Source organism: Delphinapterus leucas, chromosome 1 (genome assembly GCF_059928025.1).
Source record: "Delphinapterus leucas isolate spDelLeu-1000000601 "Yukka" chromosome 1, BTC_Dleu_Yukka2, whole genome shotgun sequence".
In the NCBI taxonomy this organism is placed as follows: Eukaryota; Metazoa; Chordata; class Mammalia; order Artiodactyla; family Monodontidae; genus Delphinapterus; species Delphinapterus leucas.
This window is the reverse complement of record NC_143129.1, coordinates 166,491,741-166,519,322: the sequence shown is the minus strand read 5'-3', so window position 1 is coordinate 166,519,322 and position 27,582 is coordinate 166,491,741.

The window sequence follows — 27,582 nt, the reverse complement described above, 5'->3', positions numbered from 1 at the left end:
TTGTGTCCCACAGAGACGTGTGATGCTGTGAACAGACGAACAATGAGAGAGGTTCAAGGCCCGGCGGCTGTTGGACAATGAGTACGAAGTGCCCTCCCCTTCCTTCCATCCTTGGGGATGTCAGTTTCCAGTGACTCAGCAGATGTCACCGCAGAGCACCGGCCGTGTGCAGGGCTCTGGGCGCGGAGAGAAAGCTCGGTCACCTTCTGTGCTTGAGGAGGTCACGGTCAGATGGGGAGCAACACACACCATCCTACCCACAAAGCCCCAGACTAGAGGGACTGCCATTCCACAAGCACCTCCTGTATACAACCTGCTCATTTAGTGCCTACTGTGTGCTGGGCCAGGTGATTCACAGGTATTGGCACTAACCCTCACAACAACCTTACCTTGTAGGCAGGTAAGGTTTTTTTTTTGTTTTTTTTTTTTTTTGCGGTACGCGGGCCTCTCACTGTTGTGGCCTCTCCCGTTGCGGAGCACAGGCTCCGGCCGCGCAGGCTCAGCGGCCATGGCTCATGGGCCCAGCCGCTCCGCGGCATGTGGGATCTTCCCGGACCGCGGCACGAACCCGTGTCCCCTGCATCGGCAGGCGGACTCTCAAACACTGCGCCACCAGGGAAGCCCGGCAGGTAAGTTTTTTACAGCTTTATTGATGTTTACTTTATATACACTAAACTATATATGTTTAAAATGTAAAATTTCATATCTTGAACATACGTATATACCCATAAAACGATCACCCCAATCAAGATGATGAACAGATCATCTTCAAATTTCCTCATGCCATTCAGTCATCCCTCTCTCTTGCTGCCTGTCCCCATCTGCAATCATCAATCTCCTGTCACTATAAATTAGCTTGCATTTTCTAGAGTTTTCTATAAATGGAATCTCAGTACGTCTGCCTTCTTTCACTCAGCACAATTATTTTGCGATTCACCCATGATAGAGCACAGATTAATAGTCCACACCCCTTTTAAAGATGAATCGTATTCCATTATATGGATATATGTACCTCCATGTTTCTACCCATTCACCTGTTGATGGATGTTTGGATTGTTTCTAGTCTGGGACTATTATAATAAAGCTATAAATGTTCATGTACAAGTCTTTATAGAGACACATGCTTTCATTTGTCTTGGGAAAATTCCTGGGAGTGGAATTGCTTCGCCATATGATAGGTATCTTTTTAACTTTTTAAGAAACTGTCAAAGTGTCTTCCATAGTGGTTGTACCATTCTACACTCTCACCAGTCGTGCCAGAGAGCTTGATTTCCTTCACATAACTGCCAACATGTGGTATGTTCAGTCTTTATAGGTTCGGCCATTCTAATAGGTATGTAGTGGTTCTAATTTATATCTAATGACTAAGAAGGTTGAGCATATTTTCTTTTGCTTATTTGCCATCTGTGTATCTTCTTTGGTAAAGTGTCTGCTCAGATCTTTTGCCATTTTTTATTGGGTTGGTTGTTTTCTTATTGAATTTTGAAAATTCTTTACATATTCTGGATAAAAGTCCTTATTAAATATATGCTTTACAAATATTTTCTCCCTCTCCCCCAGTCTGTGACTTCTCTTTTCTTTCTCCTTACAGAGTCTTTCCAAGAGCAGAAGTTTTTAATTTTGATGAAGTCCAATGCATCACTTTTTTAAACTTTTTTAAAAAATTAATTTGGTTGGGGCTTCCCTGGTGGCGCAGTGGTTGAGAGTCCGCCTGCCGATACAGGGGACACGGGTTCGTGCCCCGGTCCGGGAGGATCCCACATGCCGCGGAGCGGCTGGGCCCGTGAGCCATTGCCGCTGAGCCTGCACGTCCGGAGCCTGTGCTCCGCAACGGGAGAGGCCACAACAGTGAGAGGCCCGCGTACCGCAAAAAAAAAAAAAAATTAATTTGGTTGCACCAGGTCTTAGTTTTGGCAGGAGGGGTCCTTAGTTGCAGCTCGCGGGCTCCTTAGTTGTGGCATGCATGTGGGATCTAGTTCCCTGACCAAGGATCGAACCCAGGCCCCCTGCACTGTGAGAGCAGAGTCCTAAACACTGCAACACCAGGGAAGTCCCTCCAATGCATCATTTTGTTCATAATATCTAAGTGATGTCTAAGAAATCTTTACCTAAACCAAGGTGACAAAGGTTTTTTCCTATTTTTTGAGATGTTTTATAGCTACAGGTTTTACAGTTTGTCTATGATTCATTTTGAGTTAGTTTTTGAATATAATACAAGATACGGACCAAAGTTTCTTTTTGTTTTTCTGTTTTATGGCTGCTCAATTGTTCCACTACCATTTGCTGTGAAGACTGTCCTTACTCCATTGAATCACCTTCACAATGCTGACAAAAATCAGATGTCCATATTTTTGTGGGTCTAATTCTGAACCATCTACTCTGTTCCATTGATCTATTGTCTCTCATGATGCTAAGGGCACACGGTCTTGATTACTGTAACTCCATTATAAGTCGAGATCAGGTAGTTAGTCCTTTGAATCTGTATTTCTTTTTCAAAGTTGTTTTGGCTTTTCTAGGTCCTTGGCATTTCCATATGAATTTAGAATCTGTTTGCCAATTTCTACCAAAAAAAAACAAAAAAAAGGCTAATGGGATTTTGATTGGGATTTGTAATAATGAGAAGGACTCCATATTTTATTTTGACAGCTTTCAAGACTCCACTCCTCCCCTTTCCCTGTTGGCCCACATCTGGGCATCCTGATAAGAAAGCCTTCATGTCCCTCTGTCCCTTGACACCGGCAGGAATTTCAAATCGCTCAAGCCCCAGTCCACGGATGGGCACTGCCTCCTCCAGGCCCACCCTCTCACCTCAATAAAAATTCAAAGCCACCACCACCACCCTCTGTCTTATTCACTCCAAACCAAGCTCTACTCTTTGGGGAATCCTTTTGCTATTTGCTGTGTGAGTAGTAAACTTTATTTCACGTCCATTAGTGCCCATGGGTCATTTGTCCCAACATTCATAAATTCCTGTGTGGGGTGCGTCCCAGCATCCAGCATGGAATACTAAATGCCTAAATAAAGCAGGGTTTTATTGAATCTTTAGATTAATTTAGGAAGAATTGACATCTTAACAATATGGAGCTCTGACCCATGAACACAGTATTTCTCATTTATTTAGTTCTTCTTCAATTCCCTCATCAATATTTTGTAGTTTTAAGTGTACAAGTCTTTCACATCTTTTGTTAGATTTATTCCTAGTTCATATTTTATGCTACTGAAATAATATTTTATTAGGATATAATTGACATGTAATATTACATTAGTTTCATACTGTATAGCACAGGGAACTATATTCACGCTCCTGTGATAAATCATAATGGAAAAGAATAGGAAAAAGAAGGTACATATATATGTAGAACTGAATCACTTTCCTGCACAGTAGAAATTAGCACAACGTTGTAAATCAACTACACTTCAATAAAATAAATTCAAAAAATATTACATTAGTTTCAGATGTACAACATGATTATTTGATGTTTGTATATATTGCAACATGGTCACCACGATAAGTCTAGTTAACATTCGTCACCGTACGTAGTTATAAAGTGTTTTTTCTCATGTTGAGAAGTTTTAAGATCTACTCTCTTAGCAACTTTCACATAGGCAATACAATATTACTAACTGTGGTCACCATGCTGTACCTGGTGTACGCCATTACATCCTCACATCTTATTAATTTTATAACTGGAAGTTTGCACCATTTGATCCCCTTCACCAATTTCACCCACCCGCCCACCCGCCGCCTCTGGCACCACCAATCCGTTTTCTGTATCTGTGACTCATGGGGGTTCTTTCTGGTTCCACAGATAAATTAGATCATGTGGTATTTGTCTTTTTCTACCTGACTTATTTCACTTAGCGTAAGGCCCTCAAGATCCATCCATGTTGTAGCAAAAGGCAAGATTTCATTCTTTCTTATGGCTGCATAATATTCCATTGTGTATGTATATCATTTTCTTTATCCATTCATCCGTCAGTGAATATTTAGGTTATTTCCATATGTTGGCTATTGTAAATAATGCTGCAGTGAACATGGGGGTGCGAATACCTTTCCGAGTTCGTGGGTTTTTTTCTTTAGATAAACACCCAGAAATGGAACTGCTGGATCATATGGTAGTTTTATTTTTGATTTTTTGAGAAAACTCCATACTGTTTCTCCACGGTGGCTGCACCAATTTACATTCCCGCCAACGGTGCACAAGAGTTCCCTTTTCTCCACATCCTTGCCAACACTTGTTATTTCTTGTCTTTTTGATCATAGACTTTCTAACAGGTGTGAGGTGATAGCTCGCTGTGGTTTTCATTTGCATTTCCCTGGTGATTAGTAACATTGAGCATCTCTTAATGTGCCTGTTGGCCTTTGTATGTATTTGGAAAAATGTCTGTGCAGATCCTCTGCCGATTGTTTAGTTGGATTGTTTGGGGTTTTTTGTTATTGAGTTGTAGGAGTTCTTTATGTATTTTGGATATTAACCGCTGATCAGACATGTGATTTGCAAATATTTCCTCCCATTCAGTAGGTTGCCTTTTCAGTTTGTTGATGGTTTCAGGCCCAGCCTGTCAGTGACTTCCATTCCCCTGGCCACAGTATTGGGCTCAGACCCAGGCTGATGCTCAGAGTTAGCCCTTGGATTTTTGATAAAAGTGGGTAAGAGGCCATTGCTTTCCTTTGGGATTGCTAAATTGGTGAGGATGAGAATTATTTGCTTGCGGCCATCTTGGGGATAGCCTGTCTGAGAATGAAGCCAGACAAACACAGCAAGAAAAGGTGGAGAAACAGAGACAGAGAGAGTGAGAATATACGCGTCCTAATCACATTGAACATGAGCCCCACAAAGGCAGAGATCCTTGTCTGTTCGGCTCTCTACCATATCCTTGGCACTAGAATGGTGCCTGTGCAAACCAGGCGCAACTGCTTGTGCCCCTGGATCAAGGCAAACCTGAAGCCAGCACACCCCCCGCCCCCAGGCTTCCCAGTTTCACGATCTAACGCATTTCCCTTTCTGTCTCAACCAGTTTGAGTTGTGCTTCTATCACCCACAACCCAGTGAGCCCTAACCCTGCTCTCTAGCCACCACGTGGGGAAACACAGTGCTTGGTCCCTCTAGGAGCTAGGTAAACATTTGTGAAGAATAAAACGAACCCAGAAATCTCTCCTGCCCCCTGACTCTCTCAGCTCTCTCCCCTTTCCCAGGAGCTACTGAGCTATAAATAGCTTAGCCAGGACCATGAATCAGAGATCTACAAAGGAGAAGGAGGTCTGCTCTTCCCCCGCTCAGCACTATGTCTGCTCACTTGACGTTTGGAGGAGACTGGCTGGGTTCAAGGAAGCGGCCTGCATTTCTCTGTGGAAACAGAACCCCAAGGAGAGATGGGAAATGGGAAATTAGCTCCGGGCTAATTGGTCTGGGACTAGACTCTCGCAGGCCAGAAGATGCTGGAGTAAAAGGATAATAGCATTAACCGTATGCACATCCCCAGCACATCACAATGTATAGACAATGAGCCTAATGGAGAAGACTAGGCTTTGGAGCTCCCCAGACCTGTCCTAAAATCCCAGGCTGAAATCTGCCACTGACCAGTCATGTGAGCTTGGGCAGCTGCTATTATTATTGGCCCCATGTCACAGAGGAAATAGAGGATGCTAAAGAAGATGTGACCTGGCCAGAGAGTTGCCACAAGCTAGGAGGAGCGGGGTCTGGGGCCAGGGATCTCTGACTCCCAGGACAGCACTCCATATGCGGGGTCCTGGGCTACCTGGTGGAGGGTGATAGACTTCTGCCTGGCATCTCCCAGAGAAGCAAGGGTCCGGGGGACCCCACATGCTTCCAGGAAGCAGCTGCCTGAACATGTGTCACTCAGGTGGGGCCCAGGATGCCCGGGAAAGCTGGGTGCTCTGCACAGAACGCTGAGGCCGGGTCCCAGGAGGGGAGCCTGCTGCCAGAACGCCATCCCTCACACTCCCACTGGATACTGTGCATTGACAATTACATTTATATCTGTGTATCCTCCTGTTGACCCAAGAAATCCAGAAAAGGTCAGACTCAGTCCCTGCCATGGAGAACCTCCCCATCCTATGAAGATGTCTGACCTGGATACAAAGAGGGAACAGCACACAGTCATCCCTGCTATTACTGACCCTGACTTAAACGGAAGTGATGGAGCTCCAGAGAAATTAAGTGATTTGCCCAAGGTCACAGAGCTCAGATGGCAGAGCAAGTCCAAAACCCAGACTTCTGCCACTAAGGCCCATGCTCCATCCTCCACCCCACCCGGCCCCGCAGAGCATGAGAGAAGAGTTAGGAGAGGAAGAGGCCAGCATGGGCTGGAGGCATCTGGGAGGGCTTCCTGGAGGAGGGGGAGCTCAGGCTGAGCCCTGAAGGACAAACTGGAGGAGAAAAAGAGCATGCAGAGAGGGAGGAGCCGCTCACAGTTTGTTGCCCCCAGACCTCTAGGCCTCTGGGTCTGGAATTCTCCATGAGAAGGTTCAAGGTCTTCCTCAAGCAGGTACCCAGGAGCCTCTCCCCAGAGCAGGTGGAGCTGCCTTCCAGGCCAAGCTGGAGGCAGCCCCCAGGAACGGGGTGGTGGGCAGGGCAGAGCAGGAGCTCCTGGGAACATTGTGTTCACTCGGTTTCTGTTCCAGGTGCTCCTGAATGGGAGCAAGGATGGCAGTGCCCTTGCCCATCTACTCTGAGAGGACAGTGGTCTCACAAGTGCTCTGATGAGGCCATTAGACCATATTCCATCAGCCAATCAGTGCCACCAGACACGATTCCCACAAATGTCTCATCCGCCCTAGAACTTCGATGTCTACAGGCCCTGTGATTTCCCTTGCAAATTCCCCCATGGGATCAGCGCCCTGCGAAGGTAAGACTCTCCTCATTATGTCCACAATTGGGGAAATTAGCCCTTTTCCCTCAGGTTCTGCCTCCGGAGCCCGTGCTGACAACCCATTTCCTTGTAATGAGCCCACAGAAGCCAAACACCACCACACGGCATGGAAGTACACATCAGCTGCTCTGTGGGCTGTTCTCCTCCGTGAGCGGGGGCGGGGGGGGGGGCTGGAGAAGCGGGGACTACCTGGGGAGCCAGGTGCCTGCGTGCGGCGGGGAGATGCACCCGTTCTCCATACAGACAGCTTTCCAGACTTGACCCCGACAGTGCATCAGCGATTCTTTTAAATCTCAAATCCCCTCTCCCTCCCTTCATTTGACAGCTTATGATGCCGGTTAGGTGCAAACCCTGAGACAGCACCAGGCTATGGAGACGACTGAGGCCCTAGTCCCCATCTTGGGGAAAGAAGTGCACTAACAGAGGGAGGCCCGGCAGTGGCAATGTTCATTAGTTTATGCAGCACATTTGTTGAGCACCTGCTATGCAGGGAGCAAAACCTCCATGGTCCCGGCCCCACAGAGCTCACAGTCCAGAGGGGGAGACAGAGGTTAATCGATCACACAAAGAAGCGTAAGTCCACACATGCAGTAAAGCGTAAGGCCACACGTGCAGTAAAGTTCATGCAGGGCTCAGCATGTCACCGAGCATCTCTACAGGCTAGAAGGCGGAGCTGGGATCTGAAGGGAGAATAGGAGTTTCACATGAGCTCGGGGAAGAGGGAGAGCATTCAGACAAAGGAACAGCATGTGCAAAGGCCCTGTGGGTGGACAGCTGTTGGCAACCGCGAAGAACTCCAAGGATTGTGTGATTGGAGGGCAGAAATGGGGGAAGCAAGAGGCAGACTGTGTGGGGCCTCAAATGCCACCTCAGGAATCTGTGGTTTTGTCCCAAGAATAGCAGAATCCCACTGAAGTGTTTCAAGTGGAATACAAAAGTCAGAGAGAGAATTGATATGACAATCGTTGTGTTTCCAGAACAATCCTGAGGGCACAGTGAGGTGAATTGTGATGGAGGGAAGTTCGGGGACAGTAAAACCTGAAGGAGGGAGTGAGCACCTGGGCTTAAAGGGAAAGGAACAGCTTCCGCAGGAGGATGTAAGAATAACAAACATCGACTTGACATCACTCAGTCATTCAACTCATATTCGGCTCATCTGCTAGAATGGGGCCCATCTGAGCCACCCCCAAATGGAGCCCTGGGTCCCACCTCCACACCATCCGGGAACCTGGACACCTCAGCCTGCAAAAGGAGGCTCCCAACAACTCTGCAAAGCAGACATCTTCTCCTGCCCTGAATCTCAGAGAGGTGAAGGCACTTGCCCAAGGTCACACAGCTCCTGAGTGGCAGGCAGCTCCATGGTGCCAGGCTGGTGATAACATGAGGGGGAGTCACTGTGAACAGAGGGCGTTGCCCACCCACATCTTCACACTGATGACAAAGACAAGCATTCCCTGAGGGAAGGTCCACTGAGGGCTTACTGTGTGTCTGGTGGTGATTCTAAGCACTTTGAACCTACTAGCTTATTTTCTCTTCACAAGAACCCCATGAAGATGTATCAGCCAAAATAATGCTGCATAACAAACAACTACAAAATACAAGGCTTTAAAACTATAAGTATTCGTGTATCTAACAAGCCTGGGGGTCAGCTGGACAGTTTTATTCTGAGTTTCATTGGCTGGCAGGCAGCCAGGGGTCAGCTGCAGGTCAGATTTGGGGCTGACTCAGCTCAGCTTCACGTGGTCTCTCATCCTCCAGGACGTTGGCCCAGGCTTGCCCACCTGGAGGCCACAGGGATCCAAGAAGCTGATTTTGGGCTGCCGCATAACTTCCACCACATTCTGTTGGCCAAAAGAAGTCGTAAGTCCAGCCAGATCTAAGGGGTGGGGAAGAGACTTCACCTTTTGACAGGAAGAGTGAAAAAGACCACGTTGCGAAGGACGTGGACACAGGGAGGAATGGAAGCTCAGGGTCCTGTAGCAACCAACCTCCCATGAAGTCAGTATTACTATGACATTGACGCTCAGAGAGGTGTGGCGACTTGCTCAAGGTCACATGGCTACTAAGGGACAAAGGTGAGGTTTGAGCCCAGGTCTGTGCCCTTCTCCCGATCTGCTGCCTCTCGGAAGCTGTGAGCAAACCCACAGACAGAGAAACCCAGGGCCTCAGGCTTTCAAGATGGAGAGCCCAGGATGCCCCTAAAGTAGAGGGAAGCTCCAGTCTGTCTGGCTCAGGTGGCCTGAAACCTCTGCCGGCCTGGAGGCAAGGGACTTTCTCTCCCAGGAAGGCAGAGGGGCTGTCTGTTGGGGCCGAGGGGTGGGCTAGCCAGGTTGTGACAGAGCCTGGAGGGCACAAGACCCAACTCTGTGCCAAGTGGAGGGTCTGGATTAGATTCATTCACTCACTCATTCATTCATTCATCCATTCAATGAATATGACCTTGTAGGTGAGTCCCCTTGACACCATCTGACCTGGCATTTGCCTGTTAAGACGACTCAGATGTCTTCTTCTCCAGGAAGCCCTCGCTGATCTTCAGGGCCAGCCAGTCACCTTTTCGTTTTGCTTCCATAGTCCCTGGGAGTGTTTCCATGCATTGTCAAGGCGGATGGGTTCCTGTGCTGCCCCCCAGGGTCCCATGAAGGAGCCAGACCCTGGAGGGCAGGCAGGGTCACGTCTTCATCTCCTTCTGTCATCTTCCCTCCACATAGGAAGCTCCAGGATGCTTCCCTGGGCCTGGAACAGTGAGGAACTCACAGCCCAAGCTCACGAATACTGAAGAAAAGGAAGAAAGGGGGTACTGAGGGCCTCACTTCAGAGGTAGGGAGTAGAACTGGAGGCAGAGGAGGAAACTGGAAATTAGTAGGTGGTGGGAGTGAGGAAATCCGAAAATATTCCACAGTAAAAATGGTCCGATGGTGACGTATGACATTTGGCTCAATCAGGAACAAATTACTCCTCCTCCGGGGTAGATCTGAGAGCTTCTGGTGCAGAACAGTTCTTACACCTCTTACGTTTCATACCGAGCTGGACACGTCCCAGATTCCAGGAGCCAGAGAGCGATCCTGGCACCAGGGCCCAGGGAGGAGCAGGGGGTCTGAGCGCAGCCTCTCCTCACCCAGTGAACGCAGACGAGTTCCTGAGTTGGTGATACTCCTCCGTAGACTTGATGAAACCAAGGCTCAGAGAGGTCACGTGCATTGCCCAAGGGCACACAGCTAACCTGGGAGGGTCCAGGTCAGATCCCTGCTGCTCTGTTCCCTTGATCCCAGGTTGCATTTCTGGCCGCAGAGGAGCCTTCTGCAGTCCCTGGGGTCATATCCCTCGGGGGTCAGAGGGGCTTCCTAGGCCATTCCACAGGAGTCTTGCGCTCAGCCCAGCCAGGCCACCGAGTTCTTCCTCCTCCCCCCGCCCAGCCCTGACCCCTCCCTGCCCCACGAGGGTGGGTTGATCCTGGCTGGGACCTTCCTGGCTGTGTGACTTGGCCCCCTTACTCCACACATTTCTGGGGCTGCAGTCCCTTCCCCTGTAAAACAGGACAGTGACAACCCCTACCCTCCCCCACCCGGGAGGCTGTAGTGAGGATGGAGTGAAGTAATTTGCATAACGTTGGGGGCATTTAGCCAGCAGCCTGTTCTCTCTGCTGGAAGCTCCTCTCCTCTCCCCCCTCCTCAGGCACTTCCCAAACCCCTCCCAAGGTCCCCCTACAGCCCCCTCCCCAAATCTGGCCTTTGTTTCTCATCATTGTTTTAGTCCTTCCCATCAGTTTTCATGTAACTATTTTTGTTGTTGTTGCTAGTTTACTCACTTGCTTTGGCTGTTCCCCCAGCTGTCACATCATTTCTACTCACTAGGCCTTCAGGAAGCAGACTCGCAGAACCCGGGCCCAAGTGGCCCGGGGTCGGGGGATGGGCATGGCATCTCTGTGAATTCCTACCTCCCCACACCAGACTGGGGCTGCTTGGAGCTGAGTCTTCTTGTTCCCGATGTGCAGCCCAGGTGTCCCAGAGCAGTTGTCAACCAATACTTGGTGAATGAGTGATTGAGTGAATGAATGAACAGGGATAAAGGGTGGGCATGGGGAGGGTCGAATGGGATGGTGAGGCTTATGCCAGGCGCTGTCCTCAGAGCTTTAAATGGATTATCCCATCGAATATTCCCAGCAGCCTGGTGGGAAAGTAAGCATATTATCCCCTTTTGCGGATGGGGATACCCATGCACAGGATATGATGTGGATTGCCTCATGCTGTGTATCCGGTTCATTGTAGAGCTGGGATTCAAACCCACGTCTCCCAAAGGCCGCCTTCTGGGATCAGGCAGAACATCAATTACCCCAAAAACCTCGAAAAGATTCCCTTTGGTGTAAACTGCCCTTTGGGTCCCTTGAGAATCCTCCTTTATCACCATGGTCACATCCAGTGCTGATGCCAGCATCCTCACTCCGCCATGAATTCTGACCCCTCTACCTATGAAGTCTTGGACACTTGGGAGTCCTTGGTTTAGGCAGGTGGGATGAGGACCTTGAGAGACTAAGGTGGCTATAGGAAAGGGGTGTATCAGGGCTCCCAGGCACAGGGAGCTCCTGGGCCCTGCCTGCCCTGGGGGTGGGGTGATGAGTGTAGAGACCTCAGAATGCCTCCAAAGACAGTTACAAAGAAGGACATTGCAGAAGCAACATTAGGCTCTGGGACAGGTTAGAGGGGAGGTACTCGGTGGAAGGACCTGGAAGGTCAGAAAACCAGTGAGGCTTCCTGACCACCGCCAGGGCCCTGGGCTTCAGGTGTGCCCTCTCCTCTCAGTTGCTGCAAAGGCTGACCCATCCACCCAGGTGGGTGATAGCGAGCCCCATGCTTGGAGCAGCTCAGCCTGGGTTAGGAACCTGGCTTTGCCCTTTCCTATCTGTGTGACCTTGGGAAAGGTCCACTGCGACCTGCTTTCTGTACCCTGAGCTCTTTTGATCCTCTCTTGCCTCCAGGCTTCTGCAATGCTGTTCCCTCTGCCTGGAACACTCTTCCCACCCTTCTTCACCTGGCTAACGGCTAAGCGTCTGCAACCTGAGTTCAACACTCCCTCCAGATACTGCCCAGAAGCCCCCCAGCCTGCATTTCCTCTTGCCATCACGTGCTCCTCCTTTTGGCTTCTAAATGCAGGGACTGACTGCATCTGGGTCACTGTCACATTCCCCATGCCCAGGATGTGTCCTGAGCATGGAGATGCCCAACAGATGGTGGACAGATCCAGGCATGAGTACGTGGCCCCCCTCTACTCCACCTCCTCGTTTGCAAGGTGACTGTAATGATACCAAGAGATATTCCAGGTGAAGAGCCCAGACAACAGGAGGCTCTCAGCATGTGTCACTGCCACCCAATTTATCCCCTTACAGCAGGAAAGATGGAAAAATCGATTGCCTCTGGCTGGAGTGAATTGCGCCCAGCTGCAGACTCCACATGGTAGCATATGTCGGTTTGTGTGGAATGACTGTGATCTCGGGGTGGACAAGGGTCAGAGACTGTCCTGTAGCCCAAACGTCAGGAGGCCAGAGGAGGTGGGGGATGAAGTGCCTCTCTATGCACGGAGACAGTTTGGGGGAAAAATGAAGACTTTCCTCATCAGGCAGTGTTCACGGCAGCCTCGTTCACAGGGGTAGCACCAGATGCATTTTTAACCTTTTGTTCTCTCAGATTTTCAACATGGATCTCAATTAAAGTATGCCCGGACCTTTTTCTCCTATCTTTTCACTCCTATTAAATGCTCAGGGACTAGTGCGGTGAGAGGTGAGGGGCTGACACACAGAGAAAACTCATTTTTAGAGGATTTGATCAAGCTCCATCTGAGCTGAGCCACGTGGACAGGTGCGTAGGGCTGGGCAGGCCTGGGCTGGGCAGCGAAGGTGGCCTCCCTTGGTGGGGCTGAGCTGAAGGAGATGCAGACAGAGGCTGGGCAGTTTTGGCAGGGGGCACCCGCCAGGGTGGGCTTCTTTACGTCTTCAAGCTTAGGGCAGGGGCTGGGGAAAGGAGGTGACAAACATTTCTTGGATTCAAAACATACTCTGCATCCTTTAAAAGAGAACCCACCTTCTCAGGGCGTTGTCTCCCAATTGGCTCCACAACTGAGCCTTCTGTAGCCATTCCACCTTTCAATTAGACCAGCCACTTCCGGGTGTGTGGTAAGACCAGTTAATTCCACGGACACGAGCCGATGGCTGTGCTTCCCTTGCTGTGACATGAGTTCCCTGATCAGAAGCCGTGCTGTGAGGAATGCCGTGATGGCGGATAAGGCATTCTGAAGTTCACGGGTGATGATGCTGGAAGAGGCATTATGGGCAGGAAACACAAATCCAGGTCCAGAACATGCATCTGTTATTGTGAGGATGAGTCTCTATATACTCTGGTACAGACACCGTGCAATCCAGTCCCCAGGCTCACAGCAGCATAGGACATCCTCTAGTGCCTGCCCACCAACCTTGGCTGAACTGAACCCCAGAGGGTTTTTCCTCCTTGCCTGGAAACTGATAAGCAACCCAGTGGACTTCTCTGTCATCCAGGGGCTGCAAGCAGACATTCTCCATCGAAGTCTGAAGCCCACCTTTGCCAAGGGAGCCCCCTTCCTAGAGTCTCCTTCTTTGGATACTCTCCCTCAGCCCTGGTGAATTCTTTAGAGTTCTCTCTTCAAGTCTATCATCACTCTGCTGTCGGAGTAAATATGATTTTTATATTATACTTCCCCTGTTTAAATGACTGTGTGGTTTGTCTCCTGAGGGGACCCAGACTGACACAGGTACCTCCCTCATAGTGATATAGTGCGGAAAGAACGATATAACTTGTATATAGCAATAGGCTCGTGGAAATCACTCTGCAAATATTTGCAATCCTTATCTTGAACTAGAAAACCTATTTATTTATGTTGCAATGTACCCAGTGGGTTGCAATTTGATTTTTTTGTTTGGGTTGGGTTTTGAGGGGTGGGGGGGATTTTGGGTTGGTTGGGGTTTTTTGTTGTTGTTTTTGTTTGTTTGTTTTGATCCTTTGTTTTTTGTGTTTTTTTTTTTTTGTCTGTAAGAGAAACTATTGAACCATGGACATGAAGGATGGCGGGACTTAGAGTGGGTGATTTTTCTAAGTAGCCCAGGGCCTCCTTGGAGGAAATAAGCAAGAAGATCAATTCCTGTTCTCTGAGACTCAAAGATCTTAAAAAACATCAGGAAGGTTCAGTTTACTCTGACTGAGGCCCGTGGTAGGAAAGTCCCCCGAAATGAGATCTTCATTGAGGGAACGAGGAGGAAGCACAGGGTTACCACTGAAGCAAGTCAAGTGGCTAAAAACGATGAGAACGGTTAGAGTGTCAGGTAGGGGTTGGGAAGAAACATGTGGTCCCCCTGTTGGTAATTGTGTCCTGAAAGTGCCTTTAGGTGGGGCTGACAGATTGTCCCACTGGGAGCGCATGTGTGTCAAGAGGGAGAAGCGTCTACAGTAAGCAGAGCACTGAAGGCAGGAAGGCCCTGCTCCAAGGAGCCCCTTGGCCCAGGCAGAGACTGAAACTATGGGCAGAGTTGGGGACAGCAGCAGGAGGCCACGTTCATGGATGTGACCTACAGGGCAGAGGCAGGACCTTTGGGACTGTTCAGGGATCAGATGCCCTCACCTGTGAGATCAGAAACAATGCCCAGGTTGGTCCCTTAAAGAATAACCAACTTCCTGCTGTGACCATTTCACAGATGAGAACGTGGAGGCCCAGAAAGAGGAAACAATTGACCAAAGACCACTGAGCAAGTTAGCCATAAGCCTTGGGCTCAGATCCTTCCACTGAGCTCCTGTGTGGGCCAGGTGGGAAGAGGGGCATGATTAGAGACTCACTGGAAGCAAGATGGTACCCAGCACAGTGCCTGGCGACTCAGATGCGCACAATAAATTATAACTCGGAAAGAGCTGGAGAGGCACAGATACAGATAAAAACAAGGGAAAAGTTTCTAAAACATAAAGGAAAAGACAAGAGCACAACTTCTGTTATACAGACAGAGAAACTAAGAACCAGTTGCCTAAGGTGGTAGCAGTGATGAGATGTCTTCACAACCTTGTTGATGGTGTATCTTCAGCTTAGAAAACTCTGCAATTACAGAGGCTGAGGGAATAAAACAGGGTAAGTGCTTCAAATAATTGATTCTGTTGCATAGGCAGCAAGGCAAAAATAAGAGACAAACCACAGGAAGCACAAGCACAGCCGCCCAAAATCCAGGCAGCCCAGGGCACAAAGGCCTTGGAAAGACACCACCTCTGCTGCTCACCTGCTCTGACCCTGGCTGGCCTTAGCCAACTCCCTGGAATTTCTCTCCAGGTTTCTCTCCATCGGCTCCCACAACCCAGGAAACCATGCTCCAGGCATGGGACAGAGTCCTCAGGGCTCCTCACTCCTCCTCTGGCCACATCATCTCACATGAGGAGAGTCCAGCCACATCCTGGTCTCCCTGTTCTGGACTGATTCTTTCCTGTTCACCCTCAGACATTTGATCCTGTCATTTCCAGTCTCAACACCCCCCTCTAACACACACACACACACACACACACACACACACACACACTGAGAAGCAGTAAAATGAGTGGTAAGGGCAGAGCTCTTAAGTCACATAGACCTAGTTGAGACTCCCAGTTTTGCCATTTCCTGGGTGATGTTGGACAGGTTACTTAAAGTCTCTAGACATTAGTTTCCCTGTCTATAAAATAGGCATATTACACAGTTATCCATTTTAGCCAGGAATCCACAGCTACAAACGACAGAAATCTAGCTCACCCTCACCCACTGCAGATGGCTCTCTTCCAAGTTCTATATTGGGGGAGGGGGCAACAAGTATGGCAAAGACAGCTCCAGGCTTATGGAATCCCAGCCAGTGATCCCAGGACAAAGGGTGGCCTTTCCCTGCCCAACATTCATTTACCTAACCCCAGGGATAAATTCTTATTGGCCAGACTTGATTCTGTATCAATCACTATGGTCATTGGGATGGCAGTCACTTCTAGCTTACATACTTACCCTTGTGGTCAGAGTTACAAGCCCCTCCAGGAACACAAAGACTGGGAAAGAGGCAAACAGGAGAAATGAGGGTGATACTAAATAGTGGAAGAAGAGGGGGAGTGTCCTCAGATAGAAATATGCAGCAGAGGTCCACTGAATGCCTCTTGGCATTATGGTAAGATTTAAAGGATGTGAAACACTTCTGTCCATGGTTAAACACTCAATAAATGGTAACTCTCAAAATGACCACTGTTACTTTCAATGTAAATCCAGAAGACTTCCACTTCCCGCTACAATGGAGTAACAGGGACTAAACTTACCTGTCTATCTTAAATAACATAAATCAGATAAAGCATATGATATGACAGTTTTCAGGTATAGAAAATAGGCAACACAGCAAAGTGATCCTTGAAAGAAGGAAAACAAAGGAAGTGAGGACTACAGAGTCCCTGGCTAACTGTCTGGAGAGCGTTTCCAGGCCCAGCACAGGAAGGGGAACTCAAGCAGAGCCCAGAAGTCTCCCTGAGCAGAGGAGACAGTTGAAGATTCTAGAGGTGGAGGTGGCTAGAATTTACAGGGAAGAGTATAGAGAGGAGCAGTCTGCTCAGAGAGGAGAGAGCTAGAGAGAGAGAGAGAGAAAAAAAAAACATCATAGGGTCCCCTTGAGCTTTTAGCTGATCAGCACATGCATTTGCGTAAACTACCCATGACTGGGGAAAACAATGTAAAGGAGGGGGTAGAACAATTTACCTGGAATAGTGCATTTCCCAGCCAACTGGTGTCATAAAACTTCATAAAACACAGAAGAATGAGGCTAATTATTCAGTGGGTATTATCTAGTAGTGGAGGTAAATTAGCCCTAGGATGAATGTTGCTCTGGTCCTGGCAAAAAAAGCTTAAAAGCAAGTCTTAAAGAATCAAACTATTTTCAAGCAATTTGACTGCAACCCAGAACAAAAATCAAAAATATTTAAAGGAATAGAAAAAATATCTAGCACTCAACAAGGCAAAATTTACAATGTCCAGTGTCCAAATAAAAATGATCAAGTATGCAAAAAAGTAGAGTCACACAAACCATAGTGAGAAAAATCAATCATTAGAAACATGTCTAGAAATGACACCATTGATAGAATTAGTCGAGAGGGATATTAAAGCCAATTATCTAGTTATGTTCCATATATTCAAGAAGTCAGAGGAAAGCTTATGCCATATGAAAACATATTTTTCAATGCCTAAATAAAATTACTAGAGAAGAAAAATATATTGTCTGACATGAATTATACACTGGATGGGATAAACTGCAGAAGAAAATGCTAGTAAACTTGAAGACATAGCAATAGAAATTATTCCAAATGAAACACAGAGGGGAAAAGACTAAAGAGAAGTATAAACCGAGCATCAGTGTTCTCTGAGACAGTTTAAGCAGCCTCAATAGAGTCCCCCAAAAGGGGTGATTGTGATGAAAAAATATCTGCATAAATATTGATCAAAATTTTTCCAAACTTGATAAAAAATCTATAAATGCACAAACTCAAGAATCTCAACAAAGTGAAGCACAAAAAAAGTGAAGAAAACTATCCCAAGTCATCATAATCAGATTACCTAAAACCATTGATAAAGAGTACATCTAAACAGCAGTCAAAAAAAAAAGACAATTCACACAGGAACAAAAATGACAAGAACAGCAGACTTTCTCTCAGAAACACTTCAGGCCAGAAGTCAAAAGAGCAACAAATATCCTGGGGGGCGGGGAATAAAACTGACAAGCGAGAATTCTGTACCTAACAAAAATATCTTTCGAGAATGAAGGTGAAATGAAGATTCTTTTCAGACATAGAAAAGCTGAAAGAATTTATCACCCATACATACACATACAAAAACAAAAAGTTTAGAAGAAAGCAAATGGACTCATACTGCTTTAAGGTTCTTTTACAAAATGAAAAGTGATATAACATTACCTAAAAATAGACTGTGATAAGTTAAATTTGTACAATACAAATTTTAAGGCATCACTTTTTTTTAAATAAAAGGCACAACTTATAAGCCAAAAATGAGATAAAATGGAATCATAGAAAAGTACCCAATTAGTCCAAACAAAGGCAGAAAAAGAGGAAACAGGGAACAAAGAACTGATGAGACAAATAGAAAGCAAAGAGTAAGCCAAAAATTTTTAACCCAACTATCTCAATGATCCCATTAAAGGTAAATGGTCTAAACACCCTTAATTAAAAGACAGAGATTGTCAGAGTGCATTTAAAAACACAAGGACCAACTGTATGATGTATTATTATTCTCAATATTCCCAATGCCTTGCACATTACCTGGAATATGGTAGGCATCAATAAATGTTTGTAAAAGGAATGAATAATGAAAGAACTGTAGTTAATGGCAGAATTGGTCTTTTGTTTTCTTTGGGAGGGCAGGTTCTTCCCATATGCTATAGCTTTAAGGGTCATGGTGCTATAGCTTTTGGCCTTACCCCCAAATATATTCCTTGTAAGATTCCTGGAGAAGTCCCTTTCCATCTTTGGGTAAGTGTCCTCATCTGTAAAAGGAAGTGTTGGGCTACCCTTAGCACACGTCCTCTTACTTGAGTGACAGGAAAGGGTCAGTCTTAGGCCAACCTGGGGGACCCAGGCAGCCAGGAGAGTGCTGAGAGCCTTGTTTCCTAGGAATCTTGAGACAAGAGTGGAGAAGTTTCTGGGTGCATAGAAGGAGAATTTTGCTGAATTCACAATTTTTCCTAATATGATACTATGGTAAGATTCTTCTAAATCTCAAGTAGAGTTTCTAAATATTGAAATTACATTTTTACGTTTTCAGGGGTAATATTGAGAGGTTTGTCTTTAAAAGTACAATAAAATCTCATTAATTCAAATTAGTCATAATTCTGGACACCTCTGCATTATCTAGAAAAAGTGTTTTGCTAAACCTCTTAATAATGTAAACAAGACAGGAAGTATGAATATTTATCCTACTTTGGTGAGGAAATAGTTTTCAAGTATTTTATGCAGAAATTCACCAGCCTGGAAGGGACCTCTGTAATCGTCTACCTGGTCTCCACCCTCTGGTCATGCCCCATGTTGTCTATACCCAAGTGAGCTCTCAGAAATGTAACAATAGCTAACATTTATGGAGCACCTACTGTATGCCAGGAATTGGACTAGGCGTTATACATGGATTAACTCTTTAACCCTCACTACAAGACTATGATTCTATTATCATTCTCATTTTACAGATTTGGAACCTGAGGCACAAAGAGGTTGATAACTCGCCCAATGTCACACAGTTAGTCAACAGCTGAGCTGGGATTCTATCCCAGAAAGCTGTACTCGATAGCACACTCTTTTAATTACTCTCCAGTGCCACCTCCCATTACAGAGCTGACCAATTCATTCTTCTGCATAAAAACGTTTTAAAACCCACCTCCTTTCTTTAAAAACCCACCTCAAGGCCTGTGCATTTACTGATCCCTGCCTGGTGTTCTCTGTCACAGATCCACATGGCTAGGTCCTTCCCACCATCCAGGCCTCTACTCAAGTTTCACTTCAACCTACTGAACTTTTATATCCCCCCCTCCACCCACACCAGGCCGTCTTCTTGCACACGGCCCTCATTTGTTTCCTTCAGGTACACCGTCACTGTCTGAAATCAACCTGTTATTGTTGACTCATTTATTAGCTGCCTCCCCTTCTGGAATGTCTCAGCAGGGTAAGACGCTTGCCTGCATTTTTTCATGGCTGTATTCTTGGTCTCTAGAATAGGGCTTGACACAGGGCAGGTACAAGATATCTATTAGTTGGATGAATAAATAAGTAAAAGAATAATTTTTTTTTTTGGCGGTATGCCGGCCTCTCACTGTCGTGGCCTCTCCCGCTGTGGAGCACAGGCTCCGGACGCGCAGGCCCAGCAGCCATGGTTCACGGGCCAAGCCGCTCCGTGGCATGTGGGATCCTCCCGGACCGGGACACGAACCCACGTCCCCTGCATCAACAGGCGGACTCTCAACCACTGCGCCACCAGGGAAGCACTATATATCCCCAATCTTACCATACCACGTAGCGCATGATGGCTTCCACTAAATGCTAATTAAATGGACAAATGGATGGATGTTGGAAGTACAAATACCTCAGAAGTTATCATAAATCAGGTATGAAGTTAATCTTTGATTTGTCCATGAAACAAATTTTGCTGAACTATTTGAAAGAGTCACTAAGATGGTTAAGGAGATGTTTCTCCGGTTTAAAGGAGTGCATTATTTTCTGGATATTGCCATTCATAAATTCATTGGCCTGAAAGGGTCTTCAGTCGTCACCTAGGACTACAGTCTCTTAACAGATGAGAAAACTGAGAATCAGAATGAGGAAACAAAAAAAAAAAACTCATGCAAGATCATGCCCTGAGTCACAAACAGATCCAGACCAGAAGCCAGCTCTCCTGCTTCCTTAATAATTATTTCTGAAGCACTCAGGAGGTGCTCTTAAAACCTGCTTGCAGGCACATAAATACACAACTTCTCTTGAAGACATTCTAATCACAACAATAATAACAATTTTAAAACCAGTAATGGGAAATGCTTTAATCCTCACGACAACCCTAAGTGGTGGGTACCATTGTTATCCCCACTTTAAAAGATGAGGAAACTGAGTCCCAGGGAGGTGAAGTATTTTGCCTATGGTCAAATAGGTTACAAATGGTAGAGCCAAGATTTGAACCCAAGCAGTCTGGCAGGGTGTATCTGAAGCATTTGATTTGGTAGATCCACTTCTAGGACATTCTGCTAAGAAAAGGATTATGATGCAGGGAACAGCACATTTAAAATGAATGACACTGTATTTCTAAGAACACAGACCTATTCTTCTGACGCAGACCAGTCATGATATGTCTCTACCAATGAACAGATATCTGCTCCTGCTCTGCTGATGCAGGCATTGCTGATGTGGTTTGCCTCTTGCTCTGAGATAGAGCATTTCAAGACACAGAATCTTGTCTTTCTCAGGGTCAGGACCAAAGACCTTTCTCCCTGATCCCCATGCTGTCATCCCCCCAGCATGCAGCCTCAGGATGATGTGATGCCCTGAGCACCTTGCTCAACCCCAGCCTGGCACTTCCATACATCCCTCATTCATAACATGCCTCTCACTATTTGTGGAAAATTGACACACAGACGGAGAAGAAAGGGGGATGGTAGGAGGCACATTTCTTCAGCCTAAATGGATCTGTTTTGCAGGCAGGAGATGGATGACAAAGAGACGAGCCGGCAGGGCGGAAATGGCAAAAAGGCTTATAAGGAAATGTGGCAGTCTTGGTGCTTAATGGGAGACACCAGGCGTGAGGACACAGGGGCAAAACTCCTGCCTTCTCCTTCTCCCTGGAACAGGGATGCCTATCAGGGATCCTGTAAACATTTCCCAGCAGGAGAGCCTTCTCTCCTCAGCCGGTTTCTTATTTCAAGACATTAAAGAGGCTTCTATTGTGAGTTCCCTAAAATTTCTCCATTCTATGGTTTCCACTGAATATTACATTTCTCTCATATATGTCCTTTTTTTTCCTTTTCCTACCACCTTGTGTCAACTATCTCTTCTCTAGAAGCACTGAACTGAGATAAAGATGATTAGGGGATATTTTTATCTCACTTAAAGATAACCAGGAGCGAATGGGAGTAAGCATACCTACCTGGAGATTTCACCTCAGTTCACTTCTTCCTTCTTGGTTCCTGCCCTACTGCTCCCCCTTCCTTCCTCCTCAAAGGCTGCCCTGGGAGCTCCCAGCACAGGGAGGTTTGATGCACCCTCCAGGGCCTTCCTCCCAGAAATTGTGTTCCCACGTTAACCCTGATCAGAAGCAAGTTACCATGAAAGGCTCTGATTTCCTGGAAAATTGAAGGGAAGGGCCTGGGGGGCAGAATGTGGAGGCCCTTCCTGCCTTGGAATGAGATGCCAGTGACAACTCCTCTGTAGCAATACCTTGAAGTCACCTACGGGCCCCTTGGAGCCAACTGAGAAGACACCATGCTTTGACTGGGTCAGCGGCAGAATGTAAAAGTCAGCTGACAGGAGCTCAATAGAAACTTATTAACTTTTAATGCAGAGCAGCCAAGGCTGCTTAAATATTTAAGAGTACAATTCATCACTTGAAAGACCAGTGAGGGCTGCAGAGAGATGCTGGTCTTCTGGGATCTTCATTACCAGGATTTTAGCTATTATAGCATCTTGTACTAAGTACTGATTCATAATAATACTTCTCATTTATTGAACACATATTATATGCCAGGCACTATGTGATGAGTTCTACATACATGATGCCATTTCATCTCCACAATAACACTGAGAGGCAGAGATGATGTTCACCATTTTATATATGAGAAAATACAGGTTCAGGGAAGCTGAGGGGCATGCCCAAGGTGGCACAGCAAGTAAACGGCAGAGTCAGAATCTCAACTCAAGTGCATTAGATGCTAAAAGCCACACTTTTGAGTTTTGTGTTGGTCATGATGGGGCATCAGCAGCATGCCTGCGCCACCACCACTGCCATAAACAGATGAAAAACTGGATAAGACACACGACACAGCTATTCCAGACACTGGAGAGCAGACAGTGAGGAACTGTGATCTCTGAGAGAAGAAGACAAATGAATTGAGCCCCAGAGCACACAGGCTTCACCTGGAAGCTCTTTCCAGGCTACAGCAACAGGGGTAGAAAGGGGCCGTTTCTCTGAGTTGAAGAGGCAGATCTGAGATTGGGGAGACAGAGGTAACTAGAATCTGCAGACAGAATAGCAGAGAAGAGGGAACGACACAGAGAAAAAGCTCCAGAAACCTGCATAGAGGGGCCCTGATTCTGTTGCTAAACAGTAAGCTGTGTAGACATAGGGTGAAAGTCCATGGAGCCAGACAAAGAATGTCCAAAAAGCACAAATCTCAGAGTCCACAGGGCTGTGCAACTTAAATCTGACCATGTGGAGTAGAGACCCCCTCACTGAACATTTGGGGTAATAAGTGAAGCCTTTTAAGGATAATGCCTTAGAAATGAGGCTAAATTAGCCCTCAGGTAAGGCTACTCTAGCCCCATCATAACAACACTATAAAACAAGCCCAAATAGATCAAGCTGACTTTCAAGCTGACTTTTTTTTAACCACTTGCCAAAACAACTTCAATACTCCTTAAAGGAAGATAATGAAATCCAGAAACTCAAAAACAAAACATCCAAAATGTTCAGCATACAATCAGGAGCTACCAGACATGCCTAGTTATTATATTATACATAATAACTATATGGAAAAGAGTTCATTCTCCCAGTTGAGGGGGGGGAGGAAAAAACTGAAAAAACTAAAGGAGGAGAAAAAAATCTATTTACCTATATCTATAGATAGATAGATAGTTTTTATATATATAGTATATATATTGTAGATTTATATCTATGAAGTTGTTATATATAAAGTATATTGTGGATATCATATATATATATATATATATATAAATTCACAACCTTAGAGTAAAATGTGTACCTAGTGAAGAGAAAAATGAAACATGTAAATAATAACAATGTAGTGCAGGATCTATAACTTGGAGAAGGAAAAAGTATGAAAGCAACAACACAAAGGATGGGATGGAAGAAATAAAAGTATTCTGTTGTGAGGTTCTTACATTACATGTGATGTGGTATAATATTATTTGAAGATACAGTGTGCTATGTTAAAGTTGCCTATTGTAAACCATAAAGAAACCTCTAAAAAATAAAACAAAAAGAAATATAGCTAATAAGACTATAATAAATATAACTAATGAGACTATAAGACAGAATACTAAAAAAAATGCACATTCTGTCCAAAAGATAGCAGGTAAAGAGGAAAGTGGAACAAAAAACTAGTGATACAAATAGAAAATAAATAGCACTTAATAGATAAAACTGATAGACTTAAATCTAAGCATATTGTAGATTTTATCAAGTGCAAATAGTCTAAACATTCAAATTAAAAAGCAGAGATTGTCAGATTGGATAAAAAAAGAGACAACTCTCTGTTGTTTATGAGAAATACTGACTTTGTATGCTAAAGACACAGATTCATTGAAAGAAAAGAATGAGAAAAGATATACCATGGAAACACCAATCATAAGAAAGCTGGAGTGGTTATATCAGTATCAGCGAAGTAGACTTCAGGACAAGGATATTACAAGAGATCAAGAAGGACATTGCATAATAAAAGGGCATCAATAATATATAACATTTCTAGATGTATGTGCATCAAATTACCAAATAACAGAGCTTCAAAATACAATGAAGCCAGAATGAAGAAAACCAAAAGGATAAATAGAGAAGTCCACAATTAAATCAGTAAGAATATAGAAGACTTGGACAACACCATCTTAACCTCACTGATATTTATAGAACACTTTACCCACCAGCAGGAGAACATACATTCTTTTAAAGTGCACATGGAATGTACATTAAAACAGACCACATTCTGCACCACAAGTCTCAAAACATGTTTTTAAAAGGATTGAAATCCTACAGAGTATGAACATTGACCACAACATAATTAAACAAAAAATCAATAGCAGATATCGGTGTTAGTCCTAAATATTCAGAAGCAAAGCAACTTACATCTAAATAATCCATGCATCAAAGAAGAAATCACAAGTAAAAAATTTTTTTAATTTTTTAAGGTGAAAGACAATGAAAATTCTACATATCTAAATCTGTAAATTTTTAAGTCATAAAACACTACTTAGAGGGTAATTTATACCTTTCAGTACTTAGAAAAGAATAAGGAATAAAATTACAATAAAAGCTAAAAGGAAAAAGAGTAAGTTAAACCCAAAATAAAGAGGAGAGAAATAATAAATACAAGAGTTGAAATCATGTTCTGATAATAGATAATACTAGAGAAAAATTAATAAAACCAAAAACTGGTTCTTGGAGAGGACTAACAAAATTGATAAACCTTTAAGTAGACTAATCAAGAAAACAGGAGAAAGTCTCAAATCACAAGTATCATGAATGAAATAAGGGACATCACTACAGATCTTATCAAAACTAAAAGAATAATAACTAAATATTGTTAATAATAATGTGCCAATAAATTTGACAAGTTAAACAAAATGGTCCAATTCTTCTAAAGACACAAATCACCAAAACTAACACAATAAGAAATAGAAAATCTGAACAATCCTGTATCTATTGAACAAATTGAATTTCTAATTAAAAATTTCCCACAAAGAAAACTCCTGACCCAGACTGATTCACTGGTGAATTCTAACCACTTTTTCTCTTTTAGATAAGAAGTGATAGCAATCTTACACCAATTGTTTTGGAAAATAGAAAAGGGCATACTTCTCAACTCATTCCTTGAAAGCAGTGTTACCTTGATAACAAAACCAAAGACACTTCAAGAAAAGTCAACTAGACTAATATTCCCCATAAATGTAGATGCAAAAATCCTTTTAAAGACATTAGCAAATCAAATTCAGAAGTATGTAAAAAGACATCATGTCCAAGTGGGGTTTAATCTCAGACGTGCAAGGTTGCTTTAACCTTGGACCAGTTCCCTCAACCGCCAGTACACATTGTCACATCCACCCTATTCTCCTGATGAGCAATGAACTTCTCCAGAAGTCTCTCCCTCTTCCTCTCGTTCACTCTACAGGTATTTGTGGAGCACCTGCAATGGGCCAGGTTCATACTAGGCAGCAGATATAAGAACGGAATAAAACACCGTGAGTACCTTGAGTACCTCGTCATGCAGTGTAGAGGCCTGGTACGGATGTAAGGACGTGCACGAAAGAGGAGAGAAGTCAGAACAAAGGGTGGGGGAGGAGTCATTCACCTGCGGGGCACAGAGGAGGAAGTCATGCATTGCCTCCAAGGGAGGCCCCGGAAAAGAAGACATTTTTTTTTTTAATTTTTATTGGAGTAGAGCTGATCTACAATGTTGTGATAGTTTCAGGTGTATAGCAAAGTGACTCAGTTATACATATACACATATTCATTCTGTTTTAGACTCTTTTCTCATATAGATTATCACAGACTATTAAGTAGAGTTCCCTAGCAGGTCCTTGTTGGGAGAAGGAGACATTCGATTTGGGCCTTGAAAGACAAGCAGGTTCGGGATGTCCCATCACATGTCATTTAATGTATGTGCCTGCAATTATATGTTTAGCAACAAATAAATATCTTTTAAAGTACAGAATATGCAGTGCTCACAAATATGCCCAAAACACTTCTGCACGAGCATGTGATCTGAAAGGATCCTGAGTGAATTTGTGTTTCCTCAACTCAACTGCATGCGACAACTTCAGAACCAGGTCGTCTGTGGGAGGCTACTCTCTGCATTTGCCAGGTGGAAAAAAGCTGAGGGTTGACGGCAGGGTGTTGGGGGGGCAGTCTAGGCCAGGGGAACAGCATCGGCTAAGGCACAGAGACATGAAAGTTAGGTACAAAAGGAAGTCTTAAGGAGCTCCATGGGGCTGGAGCACAAAGTATAGGCAAGAGTTGGAGAGGGAGGGGCAAAGAGCAGACCTTAAACTCCAGGGTAAAGAGATGGGAATGTATTCCAGAGACCAGAGGTGTTCACTGACTTGCCAACCTTGGCCTTGAGATGCTTAAGGAGCCAGAGCAGTGGGGGCAGGGGAGGGCAACGCCAAGTTGCCCCCCCGGCCCCGCACTTCAACCTAAGAAGCTCTGCTGCTATGACTTTGAGATTTGGGGGATCCATGTCAGATCCCATTTGAGAAAAAGGAAGACGATCCTTAATGATAATATAAAAATGTGAATAAAACCATTTAATAAATGATATTTAAGGTCCCTTGTCTTGGCACACAAGATGCAGGCTGGGAAGACCAATGTCCTTTACCCAATGCCCCACACAGAGACTCATCCCCCGTATGGAGAGCCCTGAGGTGAGGAGGCAGGAGCCAGGGCTTAGAGGGCTGACTTACTGCTGACTAGCATCTCACCACCCTCCCCATCCGGGGGCAGCTGAAGACATCCAGCTGGATTATACTGTCCTGAGGGAGAGGTGCCCTTTCAGAACCCAGCACCCTCTGGAATAGAGTAGGTCCAATAGAGACACGGCTCGTATCACCTGGACGAGTCTTTGGATGGAGTTCAGCCCACCACTCACTGGAAGCTCAGCTCCCATGGGTGGGCCCAGTATCAAGGCTGCTATGTAAGGACAATGATTTCATTTCTGGGGCCTCTGGCCTTCCCCTGCCAACTTCTTAGCCACTTACTCCAGGCAGAGTGCCCCAGGACAAGGGCACTGAATCACCCACCCAATAACTCCCCCTCCTGCAAATAAATAGGCTCCAACTCACTTCAAGAGGCCAAGGGCCCTCATCAAAGGGAGCTTGCACATAACTGGAAATACCTTTAACACCCTATGGGTGGCTGTTTCCCCGTATCACTCTGTGACAAAGTTGAGAGAGTCAAAGGCATTGATTTTTCCGGAGCTGAGCTGTGAGCCCAAGATCGAAATGGGGGGTAGGGGTGGGCATAGTGCAAGACGGCGGCTTTACAATGAAATTATGGTTATTGTCCTCCTGATAGCATTTCTTCTATGCTGCCATGGCAGACGGTTCTCTGAGTGACAGCAGATCTGTATTTCATTAGGACACTTTAGTCAAAAGATCAATGATACTCTTGGAACCACTCTGCCAGTCCAAGGGGGCAGATGAGCCCGTTGAC